Source organism: Paramisgurnus dabryanus, chromosome 10, assembly GCF_030506205.2.
Source record: "Paramisgurnus dabryanus chromosome 10, PD_genome_1.1, whole genome shotgun sequence".
Lineage (NCBI taxonomy): Eukaryota > Metazoa > Chordata > Actinopteri > Cypriniformes > Cobitidae > Paramisgurnus > Paramisgurnus dabryanus.
The window spans coordinates 31,887,689-31,906,221 of record NC_133346.1 but is presented as its reverse complement, the minus strand read 5'-3'; the positions used below and the strand labels follow the sequence as shown (position 1 = coordinate 31,906,221).

Sequence of the window (18,533 nt, the reverse complement as noted above, 5' to 3'; positions counted from 1 at the left end):
TTAATCGCGATTAATCTTTTGACAGCCCTAAAAAAATATAAATAAATAAATAAATAAAATACTTGTAAAACTGTAACACTGTTTCATTTTGTTTGTAATCCAAATTAATGATTCACTTAAATGACTCAGTTGGGTTGAATTCATGAATCAATTGACTCGGTTCAAAGGACCGTTCCTTTAAATAGTTTAAATAGTTCAGTTCAAAGTAAGTGTCCTTTGAAGAAAATCCAAGAAAATACGGAAAATGAAGTTTCAGCGAATTCACGTCCTAGTAGTTGTCCGAAACAAAAAGGAAAAATATCCTCCTACCAGTTCTGATGAATTCAAAGCACAGTTCTGGTTGTCTCGCCTTTTTGTATACACCTTCAGTATATACTTAATTGTCTCGCGTGTCCAAGATGGAGCAGGAGAACTTTACAGATGTTCGCAATTCTCACAAAAAAAAACAGCCTTGTAAAAACACAAGGCAGAACAGTAATTAATATTCAATTCAACAGATTTATCAATAAGCATCATGTAAACATTTCAAATAACAACCTAACTCAGGGTTTCAACACTTATTGAACATATTTTATTTTTTAATCACATTTACGTTACTTGACTGTTAACTTTCAAATATAAATAGCTTCAGCTCGTTCGTTATATACCAACGGCCAATGTAAACAAACTAATAAAACTCATAGTTTGCTGCCAAATTTGCAACACTTATGCCATAATGTCAAGTTAATATTTAGAATATAACTCACCAAAGCATACATTTTAACTTCTTATTTAAAAGAAGAAGTTCATTCGAAGTGTTTTGATGCTCTGTGATTCTAAATCTGCCTCCGTTCTAATTCTCTATTTTGCTCTCTCCTCACTCTAGCGACAGCTTTTCCAAGTTATCACATCACTTCAGGAATCCAATAATTTGTTTTAAATCACTGTTTTGAATCACTTTTTCCTCTTAATAAATATTTTAGTTTCTTGAGATCGCCCCGTGCAGCTGCTCATCTGACTCACTCATCTGACTCGCTCTCACTTTGTGCTCGTGCTGGAAGCGGCACCTGTGTGAACTGAATGCGCTGCTACTATTGGCTCATAAAAGTGTCTGTCACTGTAGCAAGATCAGCGATTGGTTGAAAGTTTCTTCTCCTTCTAGAACACTCGCCTTCACTCTCTCTTAATTCTTTTACAACAGCAAATGCATCAATGTTTATGTGCGGTCTGAAAAATGTGCGCGGTCTGACAAATCTATTGCGCGGCCACTTTGACTGGCCTGCGCGGCCGCGCACGCGCGCAGCTTAAAGGGAACATTGAACAGCAGTCATGCTAATTTTCTCAATTTGCTTTTCTATTTCTACTAGCAATTATGTGAGCTGCAGTCTGGATCCTGCCTCTGTCAGATGACCTAACACAAATGGAAAGATGACATCGACCCTTGCAAGGACTTCAGACGATGCCTGCACTGGACTACATACAGTGGTAATCATGTGCGTTTCATGTTTAACTTTATGCCTTTTGGAGATCATTTCATGTTCCCCTCGCTTAAATGTTTACATTAACAGAATTTTTTACCAGGGGTGCCCAAACTTGTGCATGTCACTGTACTGATAGTATACAAATAATTTAAGTTGAATTTACTTATTTGAAACGCATTATAGCACTATACTGCAATGTTGTTTTTAACATTTGTGCGTAATATATTATTTTTTGTCTTTTTCATTCATTAGATTTTCAGTAGTCCGTGTCAAATTTTATTTCAAGGTAAGATAGCTTTACATGTCTTTCATTGTGCTTTAGTGATCACACAGGCCCTGTTTATGTTCTTAACCGGCATGAGTTTATTTATTGTGATATACACAAAACAAGATATTTTGATAAATGATGTTAAGTACCAGACATGGGGACTTGTGACTTGGACTCGAGTCGACTTGAGTCTCTATTTTTGTGACTTGTGACTTGACTTGACAAAAAATAAAATACTTGAGACTTGACTCGGACTTGGAAGTTAAAGACTCGGGACTTGACTTGACTTGAGACACGATGACTTGAATGACTTGAGTGTTAATCACATCATGTTTTCAGTTTGAATATAAAATATATAAACTATTTAAAAAAAATAAAGTTGACCCAGCTGGAGCGCAGGCTGAGAATGGCGTTGTCATGACTGAATCACGACACTATCATCAGTCATGCCCTCTCGTACCTTAGGCACACCACGCCCACTTAGAACAGATATCAACATGTCAGCCGGAGGGGTAGCGGGGGTCATCGCTTTCAGCTTCAACACGATGGCAAAAGACAAACAGTGCGTTGCAAGACATGCAACATTAAAATCACGGGCAGCCAGATGACAACCTCCAATTTCGTCCGTCATTTGAAGGTTAGTTGGTAGTTAGCTAATGTAATAGCTAAAGTAGCCATTAACCCTCATCATACCGTGTTGGGGAAAAATGTTTTTTTTTTTTTTTTTTAAATACTTCCCTTGATCTGAGCGGTACGAGACTTGGCTACTGTGTCTAAGTTTGCCACCTGAACACACACAGAGAAAAATTACTGGATTCTACAATGTTAGGGCCGGTTTACATATCACGTCTTTTGCGCGCTCAAGTTCGTTATTTCAAATGTAGGCACGTGAACGGAAGAGATTACAATTTTGTTTGATTCCATGATGTATTTTACTGAATAAGTATTTCTTTATATCTTTATATCTTTATTAAGATCAGATTCAGCAGGTAAAATTACAATAATAAGGTGACTTGACTTGGACTTGACTTGACTTACTACAGGACTTGACTTGACTTGACATAGCCTGTGACTCGACTTGACTTGACTTGCCCAAGAAAAAAAATACTTGGGACTTACTTGAGACTTAAAGGTTCAGACTTGAGACTTACTTGAGACTTGCACATGTGTGACTTGGTCCCATCTCTGTTAAGTACACAGCTGCTCATTTACTTCAATAAAATGTATTTTTCCTATTATGGAAGTCAATGGGTACCATCAACTGTATGATTGACATCATTTATCAGATTAAAGAATTTTTGGCAAGTTTATAACAACATGAAGGTGAGTAAATAAGATAATGAAGGTATCTTTCATCATAAACCTTTCAGACATGTGTGCAGCAGGCACTTATTTTGACATGACACGTGATTCACATGGGTTTTATGCGATACGCCTAACACATATTTTAAAATGACAAACCACACACATGACGGGCTACATACATGTTGGGATGAGCTTCGCATTGTGTGCCCTCGGAAAATAAGTCATTGTCCGCCACTGGTCCTGGTTCTTCAATGCTTAATAATGGCATTGACTGGGCATCAATGTTTTGAAGTTCCAAAAGTGCATCCATTCATCATTAAAGTGATCCATATATAACCCAGTGGGGCTTCTGATGCAAAATGATAGGCTTGTGAGAAAAACTTTATATTTTAAGCGAGTTACGATGCATATGTAATGTAAACAGACTACAACAACTCAATCGCATTGTTTCTCACGTGTGTCTCTACTGTGTTTCATCACAATTCATATTACGACTAGTCATGAGATGCATAACATCCAATGCGATAACACGTGCTGCCATATTTAAATTGTCTTTTTAACTTTGTAAATGTCTTGTCTCTATCATAAAAAGCTATAAATATGAATAGTTTTTCTCACAAACGTATTGTTTCGCTTCGGAGGACATTTATTAAACCCCTGGGTTACATATGGATTACTTTAATGATGGATGGATATACTTTTGAGCTTTGAAAAACATTGATCCCAGTCAATGCCATTATAAAGCAAAAAATATAAATAAAATATATTAATGTAAAGAACCAGGAAATTATTTAATATAACTCTGATTGTGTTCTGTTAAAAAAGTAATAGATAACTTCTTGGATGACATGATAGTAAATAATCAGTCAATTTTCATTTTGGTGGGAGGAGTAATCCTTTAACTCATTCGAGTCATCAGACAGTCATCTTGTTGCTTTGACTGAATTCAGTTACAGATCAAAATCCCTGGTGGTAAATCAACACTGCTCAGTCTTATCTATTTAAAGATGCTCTAAGCGAATTGAAGCGTTTAAGACCATAAAACATTTTTTGTTACATACCGGAAACATCTCCTCACTATCTGCTTGCTGCCTGTCCGCTGATCAAACTGTAAATAAACGCGATCTCTGTAGACAGCCCAGGCTTCACAAACGGCAATAACAACACAGTGGCCAAACCTACTAACAGAAACCATAACAAAGTATTCCAGCCAATAAACGACAAGAAGGATTTGGGGGTTGGGCGCGTTCATGAAAGCACGGAAGGGAGGGGGAGGTGGAGGAGTTAGCTGCGCTCCGTCTGTTTGAAAACAATTCAAATGTCAACAATAAATAACTAACGTCTCGCAGATTCGCTTAGAGAGCCTTTAAGTACACTGACGATCCTGAAGGTGTGTTTAACATTAATAAAATAATAAAGTAATGCATAAAGTGATAATTGAACATTACTGATGATGTGTGCTGTTAACAAACAGAAGGGTAAAGATAAACTAAAACAACGACGTCAAAGCAACAAGATTACTTGGTTCAGACAACTCAACCCTTTTAAAATGTCTTTTATTTACGGTGCATTTTATCCTTTATCTTAGACAAAGCGCAGGCCATGTTAATTTCATTTAATACATTCTGGAACAAATCTGGGCCACTTATCATTTCTACTTACAAATGAACATTTCTGTTCTGCTCCGTTTACAGTGTTTGGGTGAGATCTAGACCGAGGACTAAGGCGTATACTAGGACAGAACTAAGTGTTGTGGCCCACAGGTGAGACAAACTTTGCTACTTGGTATCTGTTAGGCACGATACATTGAAGAAGGGCACATTAATATTATACTTAAACTTGGTCCAGGACCATTTGATTTTTGGTTCATTCACACTGCCAATGATTTTCTGGAATCTGTGTTTATGCCGTAAAGACACATGATGGGTTTAAAGTCCTGCACTTGATAGATTTTATCCGCAGTGTCTGAAGGTTTATTATTATTGGTTATTTCTCTCTGCAGAAGACTGCATTTTTGTTAATGATAAGACTATAATGGAATGAGTGATGCGCTGTATGTGCATGAATTAACGCAATTTCAGAGTGGATATTTGAAACTCCCTGAACTCTGTCCTAGTCCAGTTTGCAGACATTTCTCATCGTGAATGTAAATGTTCATTTAAACCCCCATTTTAAAGAGGTGAACGGTATATCTTGGTGCGATGACGCACATGTATTTTGTTTAATATAAGCTCATGTGAGCACCTGATGTGCTAGAACTGTTATGCTGCTAAATGATCTCTGCTTCAGCGTAGATAGTGACAAGCTCCCTGATCTCTGCTTCAGTCCAGTTTGCCGACCTTTGTAAAACCCTTGTTTTAAAGAGCTGAACCATAACTTCCAAACTACGCCATTGTTTCTGCATCTCATTCACAAAGAGGGCTTTCCAGGTATCTTACGGTAATGTTACTAGGTCCTCTTTCCTGGAACAATCCCAGAACATCTATGGCACATGTTTGCGTTCACACAAATGCCTTTCTGCCAATTTTACGGATATTTTCTGGGACCAAAGTGCTGTGTGAATAAGGTTATACTTTACTTGATTACACGAACACTGATGCAAGCACTTGTTCAACACAGTTTGGTGGTGAGCAAGTGGGTGACTGTTATCTTTAGATATCTCTAACAATAAAATGTATAATTTTCAAGACATTTGCATTAATTCCTCCTATAGCACTCATTTTAAGTATAGCTGAGGATGCAAAGAAGAATTAACACTGTTTATAATGCACAGCCAGACACATTCAGGAATGCAACAACGCTGTAGACCAGATGTTTTATATGCTTACATAAAGTACTGTATGCTTTGTGGGTACACTTTTTGATTATCTATCCAATATACACGATTGTTCATGTTTGTCATAGGCACCTTAATTTAAGTATAAAAATGTGATTGTATAATTAATAATTTTTTGTTGGATGTTTCATTTAGGTGATCCTAAAGCAACAAAGAGAGAGGCATGGTGAGGAAGAAGTGGTGTCCAGATGTTTAAAAGGCGGTGTTCGGGACAGGAAACAAAGGCAACAAAGAGGAACCTCTAAAGGCACTGCTTGCAGAGACAAGTGTAGGAAACAAAGACAGAAGACCTGACGAGAATGTTTTATGATTAAATGTTTTTGTTATGTACATGCACATTATTATTTACAATATATTTCTAAGATACATAAATATGTGACCTGTATATGAAATCCAGGCTACTGTCTTAACATCTAATGACATCTAAAGTTTGAATTTTTTGATTTAACATTGAGTTCAGTCTTTGGCATGACCTTACTCAGTCAGTATTGAAGATGTAAAGATTATATTTTCAGAGAATGTTTTCTGAATTGTGTAGGATGATTTTATGTAGAAAACAGTAAGTCACAAAGAAATACTTTTCTGGGTTTTCACAGGCCGTGTCCCATTTGTACAACATATGTGAATTATCTTGAGACTAAAACTTCTGAAATCCAAACTGTTATATTTTAGCATTTCAAATGCAGCCACCCTTTGCCTAGAATTTGAAATATATATACCCTTGGGTTTTTTCAGTAATTTGAGATCTCACCCTGAGATATTTTCAAAGAAATTTCCATGTATTATGGGCTTGAATTACTTGTTTATTTTATCATTTTGTCCAAGTAATTTGAAAAAAAAGTTTTAAATTAAATTTTAGTTCTCAATTGAAATAAATGGATATGTTGAGACTATATTTTTGTCCACAAACGTAATTGAATCATATACCTTAAGAGTATATTATTTTGAAGTGTAAAATAAGTATTTTAGTTAAGTGTTTCAAAATGTTAACACAGTAGTATATAGCAGTGTATAATAGTAACAGAATATGTAATTTATGTGTGACACATCTAAATATTCTGTTACTGAGTTTTCAAAGTTGTTTATGTGTTATATTTGTCAAATGAATAAATTTGCTACGGTTATTGACAGTGGTGTACTTGTTTTTAGTTATTTTTGCACAGAAGCACATTATTCTGAATAAGTGTGAATGAATAAAGGTTTACATTAATAAATAAATGCCCGGTAAAGCCTGTGCAGAGCGGCTGAAATTGTATCGTTTAAACATCGGCCCGAGGGCATTTGCGACGAGATGCCGACATCTAGACGACATCTTCCCAAAGATAAACCGCTCCCTGAGCGACATCTTGCCGATGGAACTTTGAAAGTCGGCACAACGTCGGCCAGATGTATGTGTGCTGTCTGGGTACAGTCTGCACAGCAGCAGTTCGTGTGGACCAAACTCTAGTTAATTTTTCATTGTTTGAACACAGTTTTCAAAACTTCACACACTTATCCCATGACTTTAACCACAACCTGCACAACACTGTGGATTTACAGCACTTTGTTCAAATGCTAACACACTGCTGTCAAAACTGTGAACCACACAGCCTTGTGGCTTTTTAAACACTGCTGATTGCAATTTCAGCTGAAAGGCTAAGCAGGTGTCTTGTTTAGCCCCTCAAATATGAATAGATATGTTTATGCAGGTTTTGTTTATGTTTAACTTTGATGGGTAGATGTTGTTTTGTAAATAGGGTAGGCACAATAAGCCGCGGCTTCAGTCTGTCTGTAATGACTTTTCTGTACATATATTTTGTTCTATGTTTAGTAACCGAATAAACAAACATTCACATTCAAATATTTGTTTGAATTACAGTATGTACTTTTAGTTTCTACCTTTTTTTCTTATTACTGTAATTCAGGAAATTACCACAGACTATTGAAGCAAACTGCTAATTTTCATTTACCTTATAGAATTGAATAATTTAATTTACCTCTAAAAATGTACATAAATCATGTAAAAGAATGTCATTGTTTTAATTATTCCAACAGCTTTTTCCTGCATTTGATACGATGTTAGGAACCTTCTGATTTTTACTGTACCATCTGGGAAAGTAAATTTTAGTGGAATTCCATCAGCTGGTTCTTCAGTCCTCCTCATTTGTCTTTCTTCTATTGTCTGACTTTTTTTTTTATAAAAAAGCATGTTGAAATGTGCGTGCAAAATACTTTTCAGACTTTTTCCATGTTTCAGTTTCATCAACCTAGAAAACGTGAAAAAGAACATCCAAGTGTAAAGCACTATTCGGCAGTGTTGCCAACTAGGTGCTCAGACCCCTTTAGCAACTTATTTTCAAAACAGCGACTAGCGACAAATATAGCGACTTTTTCTGCCGTTGTTTAGAGACTTTTGGAGATGTTTTACGTGACATTCACTCTTCTCAATGAGCAGCTGCCGCTGCTTCTGTGGGCTCCACCCCCGTCCCAAAACACTCACAGGTGGTCTAGTCCTCGCGCAGCAGAGCAGAGTCTCTCCCAGCTGCAGTCAGGGCAGGAGAAGTGGTTAACTCTTTCACCGCCAGTGTTTTTAAAAAAAGTTGCCAGCCAGCGCCAGCGTTTTTCATGATTTTCACCAAAGTTTAATGCCTTCCAGAAAATGTTCTTCTTTAAATATATAAACATACAATATACCAAATGAAAGAACAGACCCTCTGCTTTCAAACAAAAAAAAACCGTTTCATCCTACCTTTAGTGGTTCTTTTGCAATCAGCTTTTGAATATGGGTAGGTTTTTGCAAAAACACCATATTTTGAGCAAAAAGCAGAGATAATTCCATTTTTGTGACGGACTTTTCATAGAGATCTGATTCAGAGCGATCTTTAAAACAGACACGGACATGCAGCAGCTTGCCATAGGGCAATACTTCCGGTTTTAAAAAGTTGCGGAAGGGCGCCACCTGGTGGATAATAGCGGTATTGCGGAAAGACGGAAAATCTCGTCATTGGCGGGGAAGCGTTTTCTCTTAATTGACGAGATATCTCATCAATGGCGGGGAAAGAGTTAATGAGCTATGAACCTACAAAACAACATTTCTCATCATTTATCAGAGTATGTTTTGAAACTGGACTGTTTGGCCATATAACATACACACATTTCGTTTCATGAGAACATAAGCAGATAAACAAACGAGAAAACATTTTTAAGCATTCATGTGTATTAAAAAATGTGTATTAAAACAGTTCAGGGAGAAAAAGAAACGTGAAAACAGCCAATGCAATCCTACTAAAGTAGCCTACATGTTTTATATAACTGTCTCCTTATAATAAACCCAAAGAAATTAAGAAATAATGATTAATAACAATATTATCTTTATTAATTATCATTACCATTCCGGAGTTGAGTTTCTTACCTTATAAAGTTACTGATATTACAGTCTTAGTGTATGATATTCGTCTCATCTTGATTTGAATATTTTATTTCGCAGAATGAAAAAAAAACATATCTGAATGAATCGGACTCAGGAAGTACAATATAGACCCCTTCAATGTTTGTAAAAATCGAACGCCTAGGTTGGGTGTATGCGCAGCAAGGGGTCAGAAAAATGGCGCGGCTAATAAAAACTAATCATACAATACAGGATTTCTAATTTAATCTAACAGGGCTGATAAATGATGACTTACCTAAAATGAAGTGAGCACTACAAACACAAGCCTCTTTGATCTTTGCATTGTCCCAGTCTGCACGTTTAATTGCTTGCAACCACAGATGTCGCCTATTTTTTTTAATGGATGAGATCCTGCAGGAATACTGATAAACTTAACAGCAGAGCTGGTGCAATTTTCACAGCCAACGATGCAACAAGTAGGTGACAATACTCTTTGGATTCAACTGAACAATACGCAACTCAACTTGATAGAATGACTTTTCTGACCCTGACATGCGCAGTGCGAACTGCAAATTCTCCTGCGACATGAAACGGTCTATACGCGCATTAGTAAGGCAGATCACATTGGCCAGAACATGAAAAGAATCGTGTTTTCAAAATATTTTGCCGCAAACAGACATTTGCATCTGGACTGGATAAAATTTCTCAGAGGACCTCTGAGTTCTGCAAAAAACAGTAGGTAAAATGCTCTGGAATTTTTACAGAAAACATCTGAGAGAAAAACAGACATGGCCGATTCGGACGGGATTAAAACCACAGAGGACCTCTGAGAAGCACGATTTTCTCAGATGTCCCCCTGTAAAACTAATCCTGTCCCAATAGGACTTAAGATGGTGTCAAACCCTGACAAAAGGTATCTGTATACAACCTCCAAATGGCTGAATCCAGAGGAGACTGTGACCTCAGCGGCCCGCTATAAAGCGACCACCACAACCTACTACCCTGAGGAGCAGACCACACCCACCAATAAAGTTCAGAGGCCCACAGAATTGGTTAAAACCAAGAATTTATCAAAGTTAACAGTCTCTAAAAACAGGGCAGTCGTCCTTCGCCACAGGGTCTCCTGGGCCTGGCTTTTATCAAAGGTATCCTCACACTCCCCCACTCAAGGGTACAGCTACTTGATGAGAACCTCCCCCCAGCAGGTGAACTAGAAAGGTAAAGCAAAAGGTTACTTGTAGGGATGTGCATTAATGTCATTTTTTTTATTTTGATTAATCCATAGGTCTGAAGAACGAGTACTCGATTAACTGTGGGCGGGGCAATCAAAGGGGCGGGCGGGGTACACGTCATGTTGAAAACAAAAATATTTTTATTAAAAACACTAAAATAGAACCTAATTTTGAAGAAACTATGACCGAACAATGAACACATACCACTGCATGAAAAGTGGAATTTTCGTCAGAATGTGGCACTGTAGATTGTTGTAAAACTCCAAGTATACGACTGCGCACGACAATTTGCAGCCAACACCGAAAACTGCCGTAAGTTGTCAGAAGTTGACGTGGGTCTTGCTCTGAAGTTGTCCCCCCTTCCCCTAATTCTAGGGGAGGCTTTAACATGTAAATGAACATGCTGTGAGCTATACAAATGCAAATCAGGGTAGCAGCTGGGGGAGTTTTACTTAGGTGACATTCTGAGAGGTTTTAAACTTTGATTTTAATAAACTCTCTGGTATCAGGATAGCCAAATTACAAACTCTTAAATTGTAGCTTGAATTGATTTATTTTCAAAGTATGCTACACTGTTATCCCAGATATTGTCTTAATGATGTAAACATTACTTAATATTTTGAGTTTTGGACATATACTTAAAAATATATTATACCCATAATCTTATTTGCATATAATACAAGCATTGTCTAAAGCTGAAAATAGGCTTTTACTTAATTATTATTACAAGATTATCATGTTGCCTAATATTAGACACCCAAACCAAACAGAAGTTTAAGATCATATACATCTTGAACGTAGATATATAAATGAACACAGAGGAGGAAAGTTTAACACTGTGAAGCACAAGCAAACATGCTGAAGGCGGCTAAAAACCATCAGGATATAATCATGGGCTTATTTTATTGCATTTGGAGCCTTACCTCCAGATAAAGTAATAAACTGGACTGATGATTTAAATGTTGTTTACTCACATGTGCGTTGATAACTCTCCGGATTTTATATTACAGCACTCATCCACTCATTCAATTCTCCACATGGTCTGTTTGTTTACAGTGTCGCGTGAGCAGCTACACTGCAGGTTCGACTTCATTTGGAGCCAACCAGACCTCTTGGTGATGTCAAAGTACCGCGAGAGCGATTCAAAGCAGATTTCTTCATTTGATAACTGGAATCACTCTCGCGGTACTTTGCGGTCACTCGCCTGTGCATTCTTCTGGCGCCACATCGGTCTGCTCCGCTATAGTAATTTCATATGCCGATCGGATTGCGCAGTCCGACAGGAAGTCAAACACACCAAATATATAGCCTAATATGTATATGCATTTCAACCCTTAAAATTAGCAAGTGTAGCATCCTGGTCGGCGCTTCACAATGACTAAAAGTTTGAAATGTCACAAAACCACGCTGTTACGCATCCTCACGCTGTTTTTAGTGGGTATACGGAATTCCTTGACAATTCCTAGTGGGTATAAGGTGTGGACCTGCGCTACACCACTGCTGAGCTGTACTGCTGGTACTTTCCCAACATCCAAACCAATGTGAGACTACAGTGATTGGCTGTCGTGCAGGCAGCGCTAGGGATGGGTACCGAAACCCGGTATTAAACTGGCCCCGGGGCTAAATTATGAAAGACCGTAGTATCAGTAAGATCTGATGCTATCGGTTCTGCTTTCGGTCCTGGAGAAAAAAAATAAAAATACATGTACTATGTATTCTTGCTTAATAATGTTTTCGTGCACATTTTATCTCACCAAACATTTCTAATTTGCGATTAAGACGTTTGTCTGTGAGATCTGCGAGATCTCTCATGCGCGCCGCGGAGGCTGTCTGTCTGTCAAACACAACAACAACAACGAGCGCGGCGCACACACACGCATAACAGCACGAAAACTCCCGCTTAATACAAAGAGTGACGATGGCGGATAGAGCAAAACATTCAAAAGTGTGGTTATACTTCACTAGAGTTGATGCAGACAACGCTCGTTGTCATACAGGTAAGTGCAACAAGATGTTTGCATGTAAGGGCGGAAACACAAGCAATCTGTCAAAGCATCTTTCAAAAGTGTATTACGTGCAGAAAGAAGCTGTGTCCCAATTCAAGGGCTCCGACCTTCTAAGCATACAACCTTAAAAGGGGAGCACTCGGTCTTTTAAGGTGGCAGCCTCAGAAGTCCGCGAAGAGAACTGAAATGAGACAGCCTAAACCTCGGAGGAGCTATAATTTGTGTCACCTGTTGCACGCGCCCACCGCGCCTGTCAGCAGGACACAGCGGAGATGTTTCTGACTTATTTAAATAAATATGGAATCAGAAAAATATTCATTTATTTTAGAAAATATGACACGTTGATGTAGATTAAACTATTCAACAGTATATAAAATTAATCAACCTTAGAAATACGGAACATAAACAGAATAATATTAACACAAGTCACAGCCTCAAGTCGCGCTGCTGTGACGCAATCGGTCTTAAAATACGTCCTTAGAAGGTCGCAGCCTGCAAAATTTTTCGACTGCCTAGCTAGCTCATCTCTGGTGGTTTCCGCATCAACGTCAGGCATGTATGCTAAAATCATGTTGAATCAACATTGTTCACGTCATTTAAAATAAATGTACAATCTCCCTAATTAGTTTGCTTTTTACTTTGAAATTCTGTTGATTTCTTTTGGGAGAAATGTTGAACGTTATGCATTCAACATATTTTCTACTTCTTTTTAAAATCCCAAATAAAGAAAAATCAGCATGTAAACATTTATTTAGCCTAAATATCCTATTTAGAGCATTTTTTCTGCAGCTTTCACGCTGGTGCATTAACAAATATATGTATAATATTTAGAAATGATATCCAGAAATTAATTTGTTATAATGAAATGCAGACACATAATTAACTTAATCATGTGAACATAGGTTCGTGATCAAATGTTAACATTGGCCAAAGTACCGATAAGAATACCGTTAAAGCACCGGACCGTTAAGCAGTACCGGTAAGAGTAGTAATACCGTTAAAACCTTAACGATACCCATCCCTAGGCAGCGCGCGTGCTCTCTGCAGTGCATGCAGGTTATGCACATTTTTTTCACAGATGCAGATACACTGAGAGCTGCGCAGTCGTGTGAAAAAATTTGTCCCCATTTTTTCGTGTGAAGTAGCAAGTCTTCTCGAGTCATAAGGCGCAAGTCCAAGTGAAGTCACGAGTCCTTGATGTTCAAGTCCAAGTCGAGTTCCAAGTCTCTGTACATTTTGTCGAGTCGAGTCTGAAGTCATCAAATTCATGACTCGAGTCTGACTACTAGTACTTATTAATTAGATAGTACATATTCAATAAATACTAGTATCTATTCATTAGATACTAGTTCTTTTTCATTAGATACTAGGGGTGTCCTCGACTAAGGATTTACATATTCGAATCAGAATTTTCGAATCTTTCCATAGTCGACCGATAGTCGAATCATCTATGTTTGTGTGCATGGGTTGGGAGGGGGCCAGACCAGGTACAAATTGGTAACTTTTATTTTCTTTCACAAGCAGCACACATAAACAACTGTCTGATAAAGTGACCAAAACTGTCTTTCAAGTAATAAACGAAGACAAAACTGAGGATGCATTTATATATATATATTTTTAAGGTAAAATGTAAGGCAACATTTGTTTAATTATTCCTCATAACATTTTAAAGCCACGATCTACAGAACATCACACAAAAATACATTTGATAACTAAACCTAAAAAAATAACAAAGGTGATCCTGCCTTGGAAACTCCGGCTACAATTAAGTGTTTTTATTTAATTTGGAGATAGCGCGTCAAAGCAGTCATGACCAAAAAAACCCGACAAATGAGAAATGACAAATAATTTGTGATTGTGACTGTAAATGATAAAAACTAATCTTTATATACAATTCATTAAACTTTAATTTATAACAAGAAAAACACTGAAATTAATGATTTTATAGACACTACGCGTTATTATTTAGCACAGAAATACCTGCTTGCTTGCTTTGACTTTGATCATCTCTGTATTCACTTTAGATACAGAAAGACCGGATGATATTATTTATTTCAGGAATCTCTTTGCTATCATTTGAAAGTGAACACCGACTGACCATAATATTAAATCACAAGAAAGACATTCGTGTCAGGCAGAAATAGGTTTGGTGCAGATACTAGTTTCCGTTTCATCAGCGAAATAAAAAAACGGCTTACCTGTTTTGTAGTTTCACTTTAAGATAAACAATATAACCACTCTGTTTTAAATACATTTTAAAAACTTATACTCGTCGAAAAACATCCGTTTTTTAATGTTTAGTTTGATGAACTCCTAAATATGAGACGCATGAGCACCTAGCCCGTTCGGCTAAATTACATGCGCAAGCATGGCCAGCACGCAATAGCGCAACATCGATACAACGAAAAGCTATCCAAAATTTACATACTTAAATTAGATCGGAATTTACGTTTATAATTAATAAAAAATTTTAATAAAATAAGGTCAGAAGTAACAAAGTGAAGAACAAATATGCAAAATGCCTCAAGTGCACGGAAACAAAACACAAGCCAAATAGTTAAATCAGATAACCCAAAGTGATTTATAAATAAAATAAAATATAGAAATTATTAAAAGAACGAAAGTCATAGTTTAATTTGCCAGCTTTGTCTTTTAAATGTCGAAACAAAGAGGCAAGGCTTTATTAACATAGAAACCTCTTATGGACGTGAAGCCCGGTCACAGGGGTTGTTGGATTTATTAACGCATTTAAAAAATATTTATTGAAAGCTGCTACTTCACATATTATTTGCAGCATTATCATAATATGCAGTATATTAATATATTGTGAGAAAGCTGTTATATGTGAAATCAGATAATGTGTGCACCCATACGGACAAAATTGATTGATCCTCATTTCATAACACATCTGCGACGATTCGACTATGAGATTGGTAGTCGAATCAGGCTTCTCCTATCGATGCATCGAATCTTCGACTATTCGGGGTCACCCCTATTAGATACTAGTACTTATTTATTAGATACTAGTGCCTATTAAACAAATAATAGTAATTATTCGTAAGATACTAGTACCTTTTAAATAGATACTTGTTCTTATTTATTAGACACTGGTATTTATTAATTAGCTACTAGTATTTATTCAATAAATACTAGTACTTATTCATTACACACTAGTACTTTTTTAATAGAAACTAGTAAGATAATTTATTTTACTAGTAAGATTTTAAATTTTACCCTACAGTGGCCATTTTGACTAGTCATTACATATGACAGGTACAAAAACAATTGTGACTAGTAAGATTAAAAATGTTACTAGTACCTATTGTAAAAGACACTAGTGTCTAATATAAAAGTACTAGTACTTAATGAATAACTACTAGTGTCTATAAATAGGTACTCGTATCTAATGATTAAGTACCCGTGTTAAATAATACATACTTGTATCTAATGATTAGTTACTAGTATTTAAAAAGATACTTGTCACTGTTGGAATAGATACGATCAGAAATGATTAGTTGATATCAAAAACAGAATAACTACTGGTACTTATTTATTTGGAGATATCTTCAACCTCAAAAGGAACTAGTAAGAAGCTGTTTGGATATATCTTGATTCAAACAGATCATTACATAAACATGAGTAACCCTCGACCATCCAATCAGAGTTTACATGGTAATACAATGCATTGTACTATTTAAAGTGATATTGATGGTTTAGTAACTGGCTTTGTAAATGTGAGCATATCTGGCTAATCGGTTAGCATAAAGACGCAAATAAAGTCTTTGTTTAATATTTATTGCTTTGGGTGAACAATATTATGTAAAAAAAAATGTCTTCATCATGGTAGAGAGTTGAATTAATATCATGTAATGACATTTGGATTGATTGTTGGCAGTTCAGAAGATTCAAAACAGGTAGACAAACCTACTGTATCAAGCCTTGTTTGTTGCTATTGAGGTGGCGTAATAAAACATTTACAGAACATGGCACATGTCTTTTTTAAATGGAAACTCAAACTGCAGAAGATACAAACCTCTTGCATCATTTTTATGCATTTTATGCACCAGGATGCATTTTCTTTAATGCTCCACCCCAATGTAAAGAAGTTGCATTTCCACACATGTTTATATGCTTACACTATAATGTCTGACTGGTATCTCTCTCTGCCTCTGACATTTTTAACCTTTTTATAGCCTTAAATATACACATATATATAATTTCTTTGTCATATTATTTTGTACACATAAACAAATAATCCAGGGTCTGTTCTGTTCACACGACAGTTTACAGTCATAGCTCTTATACAGTATGTATAAATATTCTAAAGGCCGTTTCACACGGTACGCGGCAACCGCGAGTGTTTAGTTCTTTTTCAATAGGAGACGTGCGGAAAGCGGCAAAACGGGGGCAGTTACAGAGGTGAAGCGGAGTTGGTCCACACGCCTTGCTTGTGCACCCAAAATCCTATTCCTTCTCCGGACATGGTACTTCTTGACAGGCGCCGTTGAAGATAAACATATTTGCACTAAATGCTGCACAAAACGCTTCCAATACAAGAGAAAAGCTGAAGCCGCGCGGCGATTTTACCGCTTACCGCGTACCGTGTGAAACGGCCATAAGGCAGCAGGTTAAACAATAACGATGTAAAGCAATATAATCTGCATTTGACCCTAAGGTGGGGCTGTTTACATTCATTCAACCCCTTGTATCTCTTCATCACAAATTCTTTCACCACATAATTGGGTATCTGCTGTTCTGTGATTGCAATTGTATATTTATGTGTGGTATCATTTTAAAGGTCATGGTGCGATGGGTAAAATTTTTTAATTTCTATAACTCTAAGATAACGTGTACCAAAGTGTAAAACCTAAGACATAATCTGCACTCCTGATATAGGTGTTTCCTCCTGAGGGGATCTAGATCACTGGTTCTCAATTCCAGTCCTCGGGACCCCCCTCCAGAATGTTTTAGATGTTTCCTTATATGAAACACCTGATTCAGTTCATCAGCTTGTTAGTGTGTTAATTAAGGAGCCTGATGAGTGAAATCAGGTGTTTCATATAAGGAGACATCTAAAACATTCTGGAGGGGGGTCCCAAAGACTGGAATTGAGAACCACTGATCTAGATCACAGATGGTCAGGGTGCGATTTGCCGGGGGGATGCGTGGGATTTCCCCCTTTCTGGTCAATGTATCCTTGCCTCTGCTTAATTATTTTTAATTAATAAATTTATCCCCCTCTCAAAGTGATCAGTGCTACTACACTAGTGGCGGGTCAGATCACAAAACTTATCACGAATCCGTGGTTTGATTAAAGTAAGTTTTATTTTAAAATACGCTACTTTGGCTGGCTCTGATATAGATGCCGCGCAGCCTCTCTGTATTCACCACTCTGCGAGACTTGCTCAATGTCCCACCCAAGGCGCTATCTGATTGGTTACACACCCGCTTACACCTCATAGCCTATCAACACTTGCGAGAGGGTTGTGGAGCTGTCAGCTGTGTGTCGAAACGAAGGAAGGCAGCATGCATATTCACCAGCATATTATAAAGCATATTAATAAAGCGGGAATAAACATCACAATCTGATTATCTGTTAATGATGACAAGCAGAGTTAGTGTCCCATTCACACCACACAAAATGGTCGAAGTCACATACATGATAAACGCCAATGAGGCGATTAGCGAGGCGCGGGCAAATTGACTAACACATAATGCATCTGTCTTTTCTATCATTTCACTGTAGCTCAGCATCACGGTGTAAAGTTAACGTTATTACTTTAAAAGCAGCAGTAAAACTGTTTCTACTGTAATGGTTTAACTTTGCAATCAATCCGTGTTAACTGTCACTTCGATAGAACAATAAAATACGAAATGGACCACACCCACTGTCATCGCTAGCCTTCTGATAGATGACGTTGCGGCTAATTTATCTGATCCTGTCCATTAGCTTTGATCCATGTACAGCTTTTCAGAATGTCACCAAGTACAAATGTTTATATAATATATATTATTTCAGCGCGAAAACTCTAGCTAGCTAGCTGGGAACAATGAAAAGG

General features: G+C 37.1%; 1 long non-coding RNA gene across 1 annotated transcript; it reads left to right on the top strand.

Moving 5' to 3' along the window:
• Window positions 1-2,969: 2,969 nt before the first annotated feature.
• On the top strand, window positions 2,970-6,217 carry LOC135753681 (uncharacterized). The gene is made up of 3 exons (XR_012337714.1): window positions 2,970-3,051; window positions 4,728-4,796; window positions 6,005-6,217. It is a non-coding gene; the product is annotated as an uncharacterized lncRNA (long non-coding RNA).
• Window positions 6,218-18,533: the final 12,316 nt, after the last annotated feature.